Source organism: Peromyscus leucopus, chromosome 12 (genome assembly GCF_004664715.2).
Source record: "Peromyscus leucopus breed LL Stock chromosome 12, UCI_PerLeu_2.1, whole genome shotgun sequence".
NCBI classification, from domain to species: domain Eukaryota; kingdom Metazoa; phylum Chordata; class Mammalia; order Rodentia; family Cricetidae; genus Peromyscus; species Peromyscus leucopus.
Window position 1 is genome coordinate 82,864,011 of NC_051073.1, and position 14,736 is coordinate 82,878,746.

A 14,736-nucleotide genomic window follows, 5' to 3' on the forward strand; every position below is an offset into this window, starting at 1 on the left:
TAAATGGGGCTGGAATCAATGAAATGGAAACAAATAGAATGGTACAAAGAATCAATGAAACACAGAGTTGGTTCTTGAAGAAAATCAACAAGATAGACAAATCCTTATCCAAACTAACCAAAAGGCAGAGGGATAATATCCAAATTAACAAAATCAGAAAGGATTTAACAACAGAAAATAAAGAAATCCAAGGAATCACCAGGTCATACTTCAAATACCTGTACTCCACAAAATTGGAAAATCTAAAAGAAATGGACAATTTTCTACATAGGTACCACATGCACAAATTAAATCAAGACCAGATATACAATTTAAATAGACCTATAACCCCTTAGAAATAGAAGCAGCTATTAAAAGTCACCCAAGCCAAAAAAACAAACAAACAAACAAACAAACAAACAAACAAAAAAACAAAAACCCAGGACCAGATAGTTTCAGTGCAGAATTATACCAGGATTTTAAAGAAGAGCTAATACCAATACTCTTCAAATTGTTTCATACAATAGAAGCAGAAGGAACATTGCCAAACTCTTTTTTATGAGGCTATAGTTACCCTGATACCCAAACCACACAAAAATGTAACAAAGAAAAGAATTACTGACCAATCTCCCTCATTTACATTGATGCAAAAATACTCAATAAAATATTGGTGAACCGAATCCAAGAACACATCAAAAAAAAAAAAAAAAATCCACCATGATCAAGTAGGCTTAATACCAGAAATGAAGGGATGGTTCAACATATAAAAGTCTGTCAATGTAATCCATGATATAAACAAACTGAAAGAAAAAAACCACATGATCATCTCATTTGAGGATGAAAAAACCTTTGACAAAATCCAATGCACCTTCATTACGAAGGACTTGGAGAAATCAGGAATACAAGGAACATACCTGAACATAATAAAGGTAATTTATAGCAAGCCAACAGCCAACATCAAATTAAATGGAGAGAAGCTCAAAGCAATTCCACTAAAATCAAGAACAACACAAGGCTGTTCGCTCCCCTATATCTATTCAATATAGCACTCAAAGGTCTAGCTAAAGCAATAAGAAAACAAAAAGGAGATTAAGTGGGTACAAATGGGAAAGAAAGAAGTCAAATGCTCCCTATTTGCAGATCATATAATAGTATGCATAAGTGACCCCAAAAATTCTACCAGGAAACTCCTACAACTAATAAACACCTTCAGTAAAGTGGTAGGATACAAGATTAACTCAAAAAATCAGTAGCCCTCCTATATATAAATGATAATAGGGTTGAGAAAGAAATCAGAGAAACATCACCCTTTACAATAGCCACAAATAATATAAAATATCTTGGGGTAACTCTAACCAAGCAAGTGAAAGACCTGTATGACAAGAACTTTAAGTCTCTGAAGAAAGAAATGGAAGAAGATAACAGAATACAGAAAGATCTCCCATGGTGATGGATAGTAAGAACCAACATAATAAAAATGTCAATCTTACTAAAAACAATCTATAGACTCAATGCAATCCCCATCAAAAATCCCAATACAATTCTTCAAGACCTTGAAAGAACAATATTCTACTTCATATGGAAAAAAAAAAAAAGCAGGACAGCTAAAACAATCCTTTACTACAAAGCAACTGCAAAAGGCATCATCATCCCTGACTTTAAGCTCTACCATCGAGCTATAGTAATAAAAACAGCTTGATATTGGCATAAAAACTGACATATAGACCAATGGAATCAAATTGGAGACCCTGATGTTAATCCACATACCTGTGTACACCTAATTTTTGACAAAGAAGGGAGAACTGTGCAATGGAATAAAGAAAGCATCTTCATCAAATGTTGCTGGCACAAAAGGATGTCAACAAGTAGAAGACTGTGAAAGATCCATATCTATTGCCATGTATAAAACTCAAGTCCAAGTGGTTCAGTGACCTCAACATAAATCCAGCTACACTGAACCTGATAGAAAAGAAAGTAGAAAGTAGTCTTCAATGCATCAGCACTGGAGATCACTTCCTAAATATTATACCAGTAGCACAGACACTGATAGCAACAATTAATAAATAGGACCTCTTGAAACTACAAAGCTTTTGTAGGGCAAAGGGCATGATCAATAAGACAAAATGACAACCTACAGAATGGGAAAATATCTTCACCAACCCCACATCTGACATAGAGCTAATCTCCAGAATACATGAAGAACTCAAGAAACTAGACATCAAAATACCTAACAATTCAATTAAAAAATGGGCTACAGAACTAAACAGAGAATTCTCAACAGAAGAATCTCAAATGACGAAAGACATAAGGAATTGCCCAGCATCTTTAGTCATCAAGGAAATGCAAATCAAAATGACTCTGAGAAACCATCTTACATCTGTCAGAATGGCTAAAATCAAAAACACTGAAGACAGCTTATGTTAGAAAGGATGTGGAGAAATGGGAACACTCTTACACTGTTTGTGGCAATGCAAACTTTGGAAATCAGTATAGCAGTTTCTCAGAAAATTGGGAATGAATCTTCCTTAAGACCCTGCTATACCACTCTTGGGCATATACCCAAGGAATGCTCAATCATACCACAAGGACACATGCTCAACTATGTTCATAGCAGCATTATTCATAATAGCCAGAACATGGAAACAACCTAGATGCCCCTCAAATGAAGAATTGATAAAGAAAATGGGACACACATATACAATGGAGTACTACTCAGTAGAGAAAAACAATGACATCATGAAATTTGCAGGCAAATGGATAGAACTAGAAAATACCATCCTGAGTGAGGTAACCCAGACTCGGAAGGACAAACATGGTATGTACTCACTCATAAGTGAATACTAGATATAAAGCAGAGGAAACCAGACTGCAACCCACAGCTCCAGAGAGGCTAGCTATCTGGGAGAACCCTAGGAAGGATGCATGGATTGCCCACAGAAGGAGAAATAGATGAGATCTACATGAGCAAACTGGGGGTGAGGAGTGTAATGAAGGGCCAGGGATAGGGGATGAGAACATAGGGGAATGGGAGGTTTGAGCTGGAACAGGGACAGAGTGGGAGAGCAAGGAAAGAAATACCATGATAAATGAAGATACCAAGGTAATAGGGAGAAACAGAGTTCTAGGGAGCTTCCTAAGAATCCATAAGGATGACCACACCAGAGACTACTGGCAGTAGTTGAGACGGTGTCTGAACTGGTCTACTCTGGTGATCAGATGCCTGAATACCCTAACTGTCATCATAGAGCCCTCATCCAGTGACTGATGGAAGCAGATGCAGAGATCCATGGCCGGATTTCAAGCCGAGCTCCAGGAGTCCAATTGATGAGAGAGAGGAGGGATTGATCAAGAGACATTGAGACCATGATGGGAAAAAGTACAGAGACAACTAGCCAAACTAGTAGAAACACATGAACTATGGACCAATAGTTGAGGAGCCCCCATGGTACTGGACTAGGCCCTCTGGATAGGCGAGACAGTTGTTTAGCTTGAACTATTTAGGGGGTCCCCAGGGAGTGGGATCAGGACCCATCTGTAGCTGGAGTTTTCTCTGGGTCCTGCCAATCCCCGGCAGTCCGACAGCCCACTTATAAAATAAACACACAGATGCTTACATTATTTACAAACTGTATGGCCATGGCATGCTTCTTGCTAACTGTTCTTATATCTTAAATTAACCCATTTCTATAAATCTATACCTTGCCACGTGGCTCATGGCTTACCAGCATCTTTACATCCTGCTTGTCATTGCAGCACCTGCAGGCAGTCACTCCCTCTGCCTTCCTGTTCCCTCAATTCTCCTCTCTGTTAGTCCTGCCTATACTTAATGTCTGGCTACTGGCCAATCAGTGTTAAAGAAGATATCCTATCTATTTTATATTATATATCTAAGATATATAATATATATTTATATATTGAGTTTAAGGTTTTATATGTAACTTTTATCATGACTAAGGAAAAAATTCTAGCTTCAACTACATCAAAAACCTCAGAAGGATATAATATTTGAGAAATAGGAGAAGGATGCAAGCAACTTTCGGGAGTCTTGCAGGGTAGACAGAGACAGCTGACAGCCTGGACAGTCATCTCATGTTCCTTTGTAATGTTGGGGCATCTGTCTTCAGCCCACAGGGCTAGAGTCTCTTGGTCGTTTTTTTTTTTTTTTAGTGTCCTATAGAATGTCTGGCAGTTTTCTCTCCGAAGCAGGAACCTGAAGGGCCATTTTGTCAAGCAAAGTTTAGTGGTCATCTTTCTATGGGTCCTGTATGTCCAGTCAATCAATCAGTCCAGGCAAGAACAGTTTCTTGCCCATATGGCTATTTTTGCCAAGGTGAAGATAAACTCCATATGGAGTGTCTTCTATGCCCATCCTCCTCTCTGAAGTAAATCCGGTGCTGCCAAGAGCAGACATATTTCATTGTCTAGAAAGTCTAAATTTTTAAAAATATTTTAAATGCTATATTCTGTAGGTCTTTGAAGTATTTGAAGATTACTTATCTATCTGAAATATATCTATGTATACCTAAAAGACTTAACTAACATGGCTATAAGTATGATTATCATAGATGATTAATTATTAATCTATTTAATTATCCATTTCAATCTAAATGAGTTACATAAACATAATACCTCAAATGAGAATATATATATATATATATATATATATATATATATACAGTATAACAAAATTAAGTTTAAACTTGTATCAATAAACTAAAATCTATACCAATGTAAAACATTTTAAACATAAACTAAAATCTATATCAAATGTAAAACATTTTAAGCAAGTTGTTGTTCTTTAATAGTAGGTTCATTAATCTACCATTTTAGCCTATCATATCTATATCCTATATATCTATATCATATCCCCTTTTCTTCTTTAGAAAGAGATTGTATTTATAATCAACCTGTTTTAAATACAAATATTGATTTTTCTCTGTCCCACACCAGAGGGCTCTTCTGATATGGGACAAAAGAATCTCTTAACCTTTTTTTTTTTTTTAGCAATATGCCTGGGTTTAGGGGGTGGTGGTGAGCCAATTCCATCTCCAAAGCCAGCTTGGTATATTTGGGAATAAGTATCTCTTACTACGTCCTGCTGGAGGGGGGTGCTATATCTTATGGGGACACAAAGAAAATTTTAGGATTATGGAGTAGTCCGTGAGGGTGTATCGTTTGAGCCAGTTGCCTTGAAATGGTTCTGGATGTTGGATTATCTGGGCTATGGTGTCATCGGAGACTTTTCAGGTGGCCTTGGCTGGTTAAACCTGATATATCTCAATCTGGAACAAATCCATAGCCTGTGGCTTTCTGTGGAAACAAAAGCAGAGCCTCCTTTCCAAAGCAACATATCCTTACATCCAAATTTTGAAGTCAAGGTACCTTTAAAGTATACATTTTGGCATAACTCAACAGCTTTTACAATCAAATGATTTTTTTTGGTTATGAATATCAAAGACAACATAATCCAGATTCTCTGTGTGATAGCCATCTTTATGTGGCTTATTACCTTTACTGTTTCTTTAAAGACTTTATTTTTTTAAAAAACTATCTGTTTGTTTATATATTTCTTTTTCTCTCTCTTTTAAGCCTATGTACATTTTTACATACATTGTAAACTATTCCATCTGAATCAGTCTTATTGTGAACTTATTGCATTAAACTGCAGCATTCTAAGACTGAAACAGTGCTGTGGCTGATGGCTCCGCCCACTTCAGCATGGTGGTGGTACATTTTCCTGCCAGCTTTAGGAGCCATCAACTCTCAGAAATAGTGGGTCTATGCTTCTATCAAAGCAGCGTGTAGCCCAGAAACCTCTTTTTATTTTGTACTAGCAAAGGCTAAATCCACCATGCAGCTTAATGTGCAGCTTGTAGAGGCCTCATTCCCACCATACTGCAGGTTGAGCGCACATACCAGGAACCTGCCATAGTAGATAGTAGCTCAAACACACAGGCTGCTGCTAACTTGAAAGAGACAACTAGGAACTGTTTTTTACTCCATTTTAGAATCTTTTTACTCAGGTTTTAGGTGAAAACTCTTGCCAACATGTTGGGTGCCATTTGTAGCTGGAGTTTTCTCTCCAGGTCTTGCCAAGCCCCAGCAGTCTGACAGCCCACTAATAAAATAAACACACAGATGCTTACATTATGCACAAACTGTATGGCCATGGCAGGCTTCTTGCTAACTGTTCTTATATCTTAAATTAACCCATTTCTATAAATCTATACCTAGTTAAAAGGATATTTATTTAATGGCGTAACATACAAATTAAGGGATAGGTAGGTCACGGATGTCTGGGAAAGGTGTATTGCAATCCAGCGGTATTCTCTGGAGCTCTGCTTGGTCCACCTCCACTGTTCAGGGTCCCGGAACAGAGAGAGCGCTGGCCCATCCAGATCTCCGGTCTCCAGGTGCCTCCCCTGGCCCCGCCTAGTAGGCGTGACAGTTGCCAAAGTCTCAATGGGGGTTGGAACTTCCAGATCAAAGCTGGAATGGTTACCCACTACATTACTTCAATAAAATAAAATGCAGTGTTAGAAGTCTAACTTTACTAAATTGTTTTTTGGATGTTTAAGAATCGGAGAAAGAGGCCAGGTACAGCATATAATCCCAGCACGCCTTTAATCCCAGCACTCAGGAGGCAGAGACAGGCAGATCCTCTGAGTGTGAGGTCATTCTGGTCTACATAGTGAGTTCCAGGACAGCCAGGACTACACAGAGAAGCCCTGTCTCAAAAAGCAGTACAAAACAAAACAAAACTAAAAAGAATTGAAGAGAGCTTTGAGGTCTCAGGCTTTGAGACAGGAAGCAATTTGAGAAGTGAATGACAAGAATGTTTGTGGCCCTCTTTCTCCTATAGTCTCTGAGGACCTTTAGGATTTTTTACTCTCTTCAGCAATCTTGGATTCTAATTAAATGACCAGATGGTGACACGTTGAAAGGTCAAAGTGAGTTTTTCATTTTTTTTTCCATTTTGGTGATCAATGAAGAATCTGGAAATGCTAACAGTAGTTTTAGTCAGAGCACAAGCAGAAACCAGGAGATATTATCTTTCTCATTTTAATATTTCTAAAGTTCATTGGAGTCCCAAACTTTACTTTACAGTTTTCTTATCAAATATGTGGCTATGAATTCATAGCCCTGCATCCTCCCTGCTGTTCAGGATTTCTTTTCCTGCTTTCTTTTCCACTTAACATTTTTTTTTCTCCAGTACCATGTTTGTCAAACCCACGAAATCTGAAGATAAGATTTATTTTATTTACTGCTGTGCTTCCATTCCTAGATCTGTGCCTATACAAAGAACAAACTCAGCTCCTTCCCACACTCATTTATCCCTTTACCCACTTATTTAATCACACTTATTCAGTCCACCTCAACTGCATGCTCACTCTGCATAGGTTCAGGTCTTGGTATACTGTACTGGACCACTTAACTTTCTCATACAGGATTGATTGTCCTTCCCAATCATCACATTACAAGGTGTAGAAGTATCCTGAAAATTGGCTGAGAGTTTGTTATTTATTTTGGAAAAGCATAGTGTAAATATTCAATCCATTTCTCCCAGAAAATGAGGGAGAAAGGACAAAAAGGGAAAGAAAGATAAGGGACAGGGTGAAAGATGAAGAGGAATTCCTTTACTTTTTTGGTGTGTGATTTAGAGTTGAGGACATACAACAGGAAATATTTTCATATTTATTGTGATGATTTAAAGTTCAGAGTCTAGGAATTCTCAGAGCATGTACCGAGTACCTGGACTTCCCCTTACTTTGTTTACCATCCCTACTCACCCCAGGGTCCTATCTTTGCTCCAAGCCAGTTGTTTGCTTTTTGGGCTGGGGAAAAGCAGGCCATAGGGCCTGGGAGGGATCAGAGGGTGAGGCTCAGTTAAGAAATATCTGAGTCACCATGTGGCAAATGAAGCTGGAGTGTGCCTGGCATGTCTCCTTGATGCCTGTCCATGATGCTGCATGACAGACAGGTCTAGTCCCAACAGGTTACAGTGAATGGCATCACCCTGAACACCAGGCAATTTCCTTTATGAGTTACTTTTCAGCTAGAATGAGTCATATTCTACTTTCTTTTCAGCCCTTACTGACTTGATGATTTGCTAGGTAAAGTGGGTGGGGACAACTTTTTCTCTGAGGCTAGAGGTCTGGGGTTATATAGCTTGTGTCCTCCAGGACCTCGTATGAGTAGTCACAGAACCCTTGGGAGTCAAAGTCAGATAACTTACCTGAAGAATGATGTTTGAAAGAGTCTATTTGTTATGTAGGAAGGCATCTTCATTTTCCATATGTGTTTTGGTCCTGACTTTACAAAGTCAAAGTTTATGTCCTCATCACCTAGAAGAAAACAGGGAGGACAGATTTGAGTACTGCTGAGTCCCTTCAGTTTTTGGCTAAACATTTTTTTCTCTTTCATCAGAACTAAGATACACCTAAGTCATTGACCACAGGCATTCTTAAAAGTACTTCCCACTTTCTCATGGTTTTTAGAAAATAGATATTTAGCAAGAATTTAGCTTTGGCTTGCCATTTGTGTAACTGTCTTTTCATTTTAGAAAACTTGTAGACACTACTTAAGATAAAATAACTATTTTACACTATGCAACTGAAGAGATATGACTCTAAAGGGCCATAGCAAGGACCACTGAAGATTGTCAGGATGTGGACATCTTACTGTAGTTGCTGTAAATATGCCTATCTCTATATTACCTTCAGCTCTGATACTGATAATCATTGTCATCTTGATTGGATTCAGAACCACCAAAGAGACACACTTCTGAATATTAGCAATGGGTCCAGACACAAAGGACCTTTGTATGACCCTATGAGAAGAGAAAGGAGCACCTGCAGAACTGAGGCTGAAAAAAAAAAGATGTGAAAATTAGTGCCCAGATGTTGCTCTGAAGCTGGTTCTAGTGCTTGAGCTTTGGGGGATGGCAGAAGGGAAAGAAGAAGCATCTTATTTTCCTTCAGTTGCTGCGTCCTATCAATCAGAGGTGTCCTTTTTGGTCATGTCTGCATGGAGGACCCCACCAACTCAGCTGCTCCCTTTTGCTACTAGTCACATTTCTGGGTTTGAGGATGTCTCAGTCTTTAAGAGCTTTCTATTTAAAATGAGGCTCTTCAGATTCTCAGTTTAGGAAAGATGGTGTGGGTTAGAGTGGAGAGGATAAAACTTTACATCAGAGTCAAGCACACATGAACAGCATGGATGTGGAAAAGATCAGAGGTGAAATACTCCTAATCCAGATCCCTCTGCATCTGTACCTGCTCCACAATTGTCCACATAGCCTTGTGAGTTCTGAGTACAGCAGACACTTCCTCTGAACCCTTTTCAACATTCAACATTAGCTCAGGAATAAATTCCACTCTGAACACTGTGGTACCCCAGTCTGTTTCTCTCTTCCCTTGGATTCTTTGGTTCAACCTACTCTAGGTTCTATCCTGTCACATCTGCATGCACTTGCCCTTTGCTGACTTTCCCTTGGTTGTTTTTATTCCATCTATCTTTTTCCCAAATGATAAAAATTTAGCTATATATTTTAAGGCTACATATCTATATACTTCACTTGTATCTAACCCCTTAAATCAATGTATTGCATTAATTTACATTTCTTAGCACACTATTTTGTCATGGATATAGTTTATTGTATTTGTCACCCTGCTAAAGCTCATTGGAGCAGAGACCCTGAAATCCTAAGCTTTGTATGCTTGGTTGCACTGAACATAGTGGTTGAATCATTAAAATGAACCCAGTTAGTGGAAGTCTAGTTGTTAGTTGATGTTTCTTTCAATTTTCTCAGGGACTGGACCCATGGATATACCTAGACTATAACTGTGCATCCATGTAGCTGAGGACAAAATGAACTGCAGAGCACTAGAATTTAAAGTGACAGTAGCAGACTGGAAGAGTAGGTTTTAACTTCATTAAAATAGATTTAGAGGTTAAGATTGTTCTGCTGTACTTGGTAGAAAATGTGGACAGTGCAGCTAATACAGAGAGGGTCTTCAGGGTACCAAACAGCAGAGAAATCCTTGCCTGTGGGCCTTCCTATGTAGTCCACACTTTCCATTCAACATTTACTAGATTTTAGAATGGTTTTGTCTACAATTTAGTTACTTTTCTTATTTCTGTGCTCTAATTCCTGAAAAAACAATTTGAGAAAGAATTTATTCAAATTCATAATTTAGAGGAATTTAATCCATCATAAAGAGGAAATCATAGTTGTAGGGATGTACTGGTCCATGGTGCAGACCACAAAGTGTAGGAAGAGGAGTATCAGTGCTAAGCTGGTTTGTACATTTTTTTGTTTTTATTCTCTAGGATTGTACCTCATAAGATGGCATCACACACATTCAGGGTGAGAATTTTTCCCTCATTTAATCTGGAAATACCTTCACAGACACATTCAAAGGTATGTCTTCCAGGTGGTTCTAAATACAGTCAAAATTAATTACTAGAATATCTCTTGTCAACTTTATATACAAACTATTAAGCAATAATACTTTCAACCAAAACACTTTATCTCTAGTCTTCAAAAGCTCATAGCCATATCAAATATATTTGAGTGCATTTTAGTTCATTGGTAAGTATTCTTAAAGTCTTCAACATTCAATCTTCCCTGAGATTCAAGGCAATATGTTAAATGGGTGCTTCTTTAAAATCAAAACATAACTTACATTTCTAATATGGTCTAGGATAACTACTGCCATTAACAAGAGAGGACTGGGCCATAGCAAGGAAATATTGCACCAAACCAAGACACCAAGCAACACAAGTTGGAACTCTGAAGCTCCATGTCTGATATCTGAGCTCTTGCTGGCATCAGCTTGGATCCAAAAATCCTGTGTCACTCTAGTCTGAATTCTTCTGACTCTAGTGCACACAGTCCACACAGCTTCTTTTGTGTCAACTCTACTCCATCCCAGCAGCATTTTAGGTTCTAGCTTTTCAAATATCCCAAACCTCCCATTTCTGCTCAGGGCTCACTTTTCACCAAGTGGACCCTTGATCTATTTACAAATAATCCAAACTGCCACATGTTGCCTGGCCTCAATAGCTTTTGGAAACTTGGTAGAAGCCTCTATGAGCTCTAAATGCCTGCAAAACTAGCACCATATGGTTAACTGCAGACTCCTGCTAGCTCGAAATGTAGTCTGACCCCTTCTACCATAGCTGCAGTGGCTTTTGCGTGCCATAGCACTGAACCTGAGAAGGCACTTCCATAGTTTTGAGTAGGACTCCTCCGTGAATTTTCTTGCCCTGAGTACAGGTTCTCTCCTTTCAAATAAATTCAAATTTTGGTAGTTACAGCCTTTGGTGGCTGGGATATTTCATTCCAGATACCTTTTTTATTGTTACAGTGCCAACTGTGAAGTACTTTCTTAAGCTGACCAAACAGCTGCAGATGTTTTATCTGTACCTTGTTTGTAAACTTTAAACTTGATCAAAGATATAATCAGAAGTGTGTCTCCTTGGTGTTCTGTGGATATCACTCTATGTAAATAAAACACTGATGGCCAATGACCAGGCAGGAGGTAGGTGGGACAAGGAGAGAGGAGAATTCCGGGAAGCGGAAGGCTGGGAGAGAGACTGCAGCCACCGCCAGGAGAAGCAGCATGTAGAGGCTCTGGTAAGCCACCAGCCACGTGGCAAGGTATAGATTTATAGAAATGGGTTAATTTAAGATAAAAGAACAGTTAGCAAGAAGCCTGCCATGGCCATACAGTTTATAAGTGATATAAGCGTCTGAGTGATTATTTTATAAGTGGATTGTGGGACTGCGGGGCTTGGGGAACCTGGAGAGAAGTCCTCCAGCTACAAATGGCGCCCAATGGCTCGAGTTTCCACCTTAAACCTGAGAATATTTAATAACCAATTCTAAACAGAGCCAAAACCAGGTTCCTGCTTCTTGTCTCATATGAGCAGCTAGACGCCGCAAAACGCAGGTTTGAACACTGGCGGGTTCCTGGCGAGTGCGTTTGACCGGCAGTATGGCGGGAATGAGGGGTCTGCCAGAGGCACATTTTGCTGTGTAGTAGATTTAGTCTTTACTAGTATTTTTTTAAAAAAAGGTTTCTGGGCTACATGCTGCTTTGATAAAAGCTTAGACCCACTATTTCTGAGACTTGATGACTCCAGAGCTGGCGGAAAACGTACCACTGCCATGTTGGGAAGCTGAAGTGGGCGGAGCCAGCAGCCACAGTGCTGTTTCAGGCTTAGAAGGATGCAGTTTAAAGCCATAGGCTCACAAAAAGACTGATTCAGTTTACAATGTGTGTAAAATATACGTAGGCTTAAAAGAGACAAAAAATTAATGTAAAAAGACACGTAAAGATGAATATTACACAGACAATCTGGATTGTGTTGTCTTTGGGATTTTTAACTGCAAAAAAACATTTGATCAAAAAAGATGTTGAATTAAACCAATATGTATATTTTAAAGGTACCTTGACTTCAAAATTTGGATATAAGGATATGTTACTTTGGAAAAGAGGTTCTGCTTTTGTTTCCACAGAAAGCCAGAGGCTGTGGACTTGTTCCAGATTAAGATACATCAGGTTTCACCAGCCAAGACCCCCTGAAAGGACTCCAATGACACCATGGCCCAGATGATCCAACATCCAGATCGGTTTCAAGGCAACTGTTTCACACAATACAGCCTCACGGACTACCCCATAGGCCTAAAATTTTCTTTGCGTCCCCATTAGATACAGCGCCCCCCTCCAGCAGGAAGTAGTAAGAGATGCTACGCCCAAATTCCCAAATATACCACGCTGGCTTTAGAGGTGGAATTGGCTCACTCCCCCTCTAAACCCAGACATATTGCTTTTAAAAAAAAAATGGTTAAGAGATTCTTGTGTCCCAAATCAGAAGAGCCCTCTGGTGTGGGACAGAGAGAAACCAATATTTTTATTTAAAACCGGTTGATTATAAATGTGATCTCTTTCTAAAAAAGAAAAGGGGATATAATATAGATATATAGGAGGATATGGAGATGATAAGATAAAAGGGTAGATTAATGAACCTACTTTTAAAGAACAACTTGTTTAAAATGTTTTACATTGGTATAGATTTTAGTTTATGTTTAAAATGTTTTACATTGGTAAAAATTTTAGTTTATTAATACAAACTTAAAGTTAATTTTGTTATACTGTATATATATATTTCTATTCTTGTTTGAGGTATTATGTTTAACTCATTTAAAATTGTAATGGATGATTAAAAATAGATTAATAATCAGTCATCTATGATAATCATATTTGTAGCCATGTTAGTTAAGTCTTCTAGGTATACATAGATATATTTCAGATAGATAGGTAATCTTCAAACACTTCATAGACCTAGAGAATATGGCATTTAAATAACTTAAAATTCTGTTGATGTGAGACACAATTGCTCCTGGCTGCACCAATTGATCCCGAGAGAATGTTGGGCTTCTAAGACATTTCCATTTGGAAGTTTGTCTTTTTGGCACAAAATGGCCTACTGGGCAAAGAACTGCCCTTGCCTTGACGGCTGACAGTACAAATGCAATGCTGTCCTTTCTGGACAAGCGGGACACAAGGAAAGCGACCACTGTACTCTGCCAAGACAGGGTAAGATGGTCTCTCAGAATTCCTGCTTCTGAAAATGGTCTGTCAGATACTCTAGGCCTGTAGCCAATTTGAATGCACCAACAATGCTGAGAAACATCAGGTGACTGTCCAGGCTGCCAGCTGTCTTGGTCTACTCTTGCAAGATTCCCGAAGTTGCTTGCATCCGTCTACCATTTCTCAGGTACCATTATGTTCCTTCTCAGGTCTTTGATGTGGTTGAAAACTAGATAGTTGTAATTTCCTCAGTTATGATAAAAGATAAGTTAGATATAAAACCTTAAACTCACAAATATAAGATAGATAGGACATCTTCTTTAATATTGTAACTATAATTCTTGCTCGGTAATTGTTTTGTTATATGTAATTTTACCATGTTAAAGTTAAAACCTTCCTTTTTAAAAAAAAGAAGAAAGGGGAAGTGCTGTGGATATCACTCTATGTAAATAAAACACTGATGGCCAATGACCAGGCAGGAGGTAGGTGGGACAAGGAGAGAGGAGAATTCCGGGAAGCGGAAGGCTGGGAGAGAGACTGCAGCCACCGCCAGGAGAAGCAGCATGTAGAGGCTCTGGTAAGCCACCAGCCACGTGGCAAGGTATAGATTTATAGAAATGGGTTAATTTAAGATAAAAGAACAGTTAGCAAGAAGCCTGCCATGGCCATACAGTTTATAAGTGATATAAGCGTCTGAGTGATTATTTTATAAGTGGATTGTGGGACTGCGGGGCTTGGGGAACCTGGAGAGAAGTCCTCCAGCTACATTGGTGATTCTAAATCTATTCAAGTTGACAATAGTTAGCAGCCTCCAAGCTAAAGATAATGTGGAGACAACCCAATTCACTATAGCCACAATAGGATGGGCCCATCCTATCCATCCTCAGTGACCTTTGGAGTCATATATCTTTCATCCATGGGTTGTGCCTATACTAGTGATATGCCTTTACATATCTCAAGCATAGGAGTCTTGTAAAGAGTAACAAAGACCTTTCTTAGACCAAAATTTAGGAACCGTATAAACAAGAGTCTAACAAGTTGAAGCTCCAATACTGTCTCTTGTATGCTTGTTCTAAAGGAAGGCCAAAAACATTAGCAACAGTCTAGTAGAATTTGAAAAAAAAAGAAAAAGAAAAAAAGGTAAGTTTCTATGAGT